The sequence below is a fragment of the Homarus americanus genome, unplaced genomic scaffold, assembly GCF_018991925.1.
Source record: "Homarus americanus isolate GMGI-L3 unplaced genomic scaffold, GMGI_Hamer_2.0 scaffold367, whole genome shotgun sequence".
NCBI classification, from domain to species: domain Eukaryota; kingdom Metazoa; phylum Arthropoda; class Malacostraca; order Decapoda; family Nephropidae; genus Homarus; species Homarus americanus.
The window spans coordinates 172,425-175,000 of NW_024743709.1; positions in this window are offsets into that span (position 1 = coordinate 172,425).

A 2,576-nucleotide genomic window follows, 5' to 3' on the forward strand; every position below is an offset into this window, starting at 1 on the left:
TGTTGCACCACACACACACACACACACACACACCAAAGGATAAACACATAGCAACAGAAACACCTACCTACACACTAACACCCTCCCTCCCATTCACACCCCTCACCCTTATATCCACACTCCCCTTCCCTCCCACCATCCCATCCACACATTCCTCTCTCTCCCACCATCCCATCCACACTCCCCTTCCCTCCCACCATCCCATCCACACCCCCTTCCCTCCCACCATCCCATCCACACCTTCCTCTTCCCTCCAACCTTCCCAACCATCTCTTCAGCCTTCACCTACTTATCCCCACCATCAGCCTACCATTGTCCTCGACGTCAGATCATGGTGGATGAACCCTGAAGAAAATATTAATGACCGAAGCGCTTGATACGACCATTACCAGATAATTACCTGGTTGGGCCCCTAACAAGCGTGTTCCTAATGACACCTGAGTGATCTACCTGGCGGCCTATGGGTGTAATTAGTGGTGGATTGAAGGACCACTAACAGGTAATTAGCTTGTGATCATTTAACAAGATGAGAAGGAGGAGGAGGAGGAGGAGGAGGAGGAGGAGGAGAGAGGAGGGACAGAGGAGGAGGAGGAGGAGGAGGAGGAGGAAGAGGAGGAGGACGAGGAGGAGAAGGAGGAAGAGGAGGAGGAGGAGGAGGAGGGAAAGAGGAGGAGGAGGACGATGAGGAGGAGGAGGGAGGAGGAGGAGGAAGAGAAGGAGTTTATTTAGCGTCAACAACACAGATACAGAGTGGATAATAATAACAATATTAACATGGCTGAGAACCTGAGCTGCACCTGATATATACTATACATTTATCTCAAGGAAGTATTATGTAACATTTAGTATCATCTGGAATAGTACAATAGCATGGTGGTAATAAGAACATGTTACCACGGTTATCACTTCAATATTTATTTATTTTATTTATTTTTTCACATTTATAATATAAGTATATACATAATTTACAGTGGAGTTAATAACATAAATATAATAAGGGAGGGAAGCAGTACAACGTGTTAAGGTTGAACAAGAGGACACAGTTATAGGATTATGTTGACAAATATATTTATTGCAATATTAATTTCTATCTTTCTACATGATATTTCTGAGGAGGAAATGGAATAAAGAGGGTGTGTGTGTGTGTGTGTGTGTGTGTGTGTGTGTGTGTGTGTGTGTGTGTGTGTGTGTGTACTTTGGGTGGGTATATGTGGATGTGTGCGTGTGTACTGGTGTATGTGGGTGGTGTGTGTAGGTACTGCATAGGACTGTAGGTATATGTGGGTGTACGAGGTGTGGACAGGAGGAGGGATGAAGGGGGGGGAGGAGGGTGGAGGGGAGCACGTGACCAGGGTACGTGGGCGACCAGTGAACACGTGAGGAGGGGAAGGAGGGAGAGAGAGGTGGAGGGGGGTCCGGTTGGCATGTGACGTCTTGGTTTACTGTAGAGGGGAGAGGGGTAGAAGTGAGGGAAGAGGGGAGGAGAGAGGTTAGAAGTGAGGGGAGAGGGGGAGGAGGGGGGGTAGAAGTGAGTGGGGAGAGGGGGAGGAGAGAGGTTAGAAGTGAGTGGGGAGAGGGGAGGAGTGGGGTAGAAGTGAGTGGGGAGAGGGGAGGAGAGGGGTAGAAGTGGAGGGGGAGAGGGGGAGGAGAGAGGGTAGAAGTGAGTGGGGAGAGGGGAGGAGCGGGTAGAAGTGAGTGGGTAGAGGGGAGGAGAGAGGGAAGTGAGGGGAGAGGGTGGGGAGGAGAGGGGGAGAAGTGAGGGGGAGGGGAGAGAGGTTAGAAGTGAGTGGGGAGAGGGGGGAGGAGAGGGGGTAGAAGTGAGGGGGAGAGGGGGAGAGAGGGGTAGAAGTGAGTGGGGAGAGGGGAAGAGAGGGGGAGGAGGGGTAGAAGAGGGGGGAGGGGAGGAGGGGGGGAAGTGAGTGGGGAGAGGGGGGAGGAGAGGTTAGAAGTGAGTGGGGAGAGGGGAGGAGAGGAGGGGAAGGAGGGGAGAGGGGAGGAGAGGGGTAGAAGTGAGTGGGGAGAGGGGAGGAGAGGGGGAGGAGGAGTGGGGAGGGGGAGAGGGGATGAGTGGGGAGAGGGGAGGAGAGGGGTAGAAGTGAGTGGGGAGAGGGGGAGGAGAATGGAACACAGAGGTTAGAGAGAAAGATGACTAACGTACATACAAACATACATACATACATCAACTGACAAACACACACACACACACATGTACTAGACGTGGGTGCTGGAAAAGGTGGGCGTGGGCTTTAGTAGAGGTGGGCATAATATCACCCACAAGAGACTAACCCATGATCAGGTAAGCCCCTCCCCCAACCTCCTCTACCTTCTTCTACACACCTTGAGTCGTGGGTTTGAGGGATGGGTAGGAACATAAGAACATAAGAATGGAGGAAACTGCAGCGGGCCTATTGGCCCATACTGGGCAGTCCCGTTTACACCCAACCCCTATTGCTCATATAAGCATCCAACCTATGTTTGAAGCTATTCAGCGTATTCGAGTTAATGATGATATTTGGTAACTTGTTCCACTCGTCCACTACTCTGTTTCCAAACCAATGCTTGCCTATTTCACGCCT